We start from the raw sequence: 909 nt of genomic DNA, 5'->3' as shown, positions 1-909 counted from the left end.
CCCCCCCTCTTCTTTCTTCTTCTAGTAGAGTTCTGATCATCCAGCCATCGAAGCCAGTTCAAGTGGGTACTATCTACAAGTATGTTCTTGTGCATCTCCCCTCACATCATATCAGCCAGACACTTCATTCTCTGCTCTAGTCCTCTATGGTCATGTCCCTGCTCTGGGCTCAGGAGTCCCCGAGTCTTGCTATATTGCTGGCCATCCAGGTCTCCACCTATGTTTACGGGGGTCTATTGAATGTCGTTGGGCTTAGCTCGCAACTTCATTGCTGTTAACTCCCCCTCCTCCTCTTATCAGTTACCAATGTGGTCACCAGCCAGACCACATGTCTGCTCATGTATTCCCCTTAAGTCTCAGTTTTGGATGGGGGTTTGCTCTGAGTGGTCCCGACCACTTGCCTTGATGGCTCCCAAGTGAACAGCTTACTTGTTCTTGTAGTAATCAATCACACTGTCATTATTGTTTTGGACTTTTCTTTCAAGAAGTATCTTCTGTACTTCTAGCCATTCCAGGCTGGTCTGCTTGTCCTTTCCAGTGGAAATTTCATACCTCAGTCAGTTCTCAATGGGGTTCTGAATTCCAACAATCGTCTTGTGCAATGTAAAGGCTCCACAGGAAGACTCTTTCACTGGGCAACTTCTAGCCCCCTTTAAAATATTCCAATCAGTTATAAACTGAAGATGGACTTACAACTTTTCTTTAATGATGATTCTGGCTATTCCTTTCTGCCCCCCTCATATCTAATTTACAATCGTAGGCAAGGGAAACCAAGATTCAAAAGACAGCCAAGCATCTTAACATGATTCCTCTCTTTTACCCCTTCAAACAATGCCTCAATTCCTGTATCCCGGAGCCCTGTTGTTCCAAGGTTGTGCATACATCATTATTTACTTCTGTCCCACTTAG

The sequence above is a fragment of the Chrysochloris asiatica genome, unplaced genomic scaffold (genome assembly GCF_000296735.1).
Source record: "Chrysochloris asiatica unplaced genomic scaffold, ChrAsi1.0 scaffold00068, whole genome shotgun sequence".
Taxonomy (NCBI): domain Eukaryota; kingdom Metazoa; phylum Chordata; class Mammalia; order Afrosoricida; family Chrysochloridae; genus Chrysochloris; species Chrysochloris asiatica.
Note: the sequence above shows the minus strand (reverse complement) of the source record.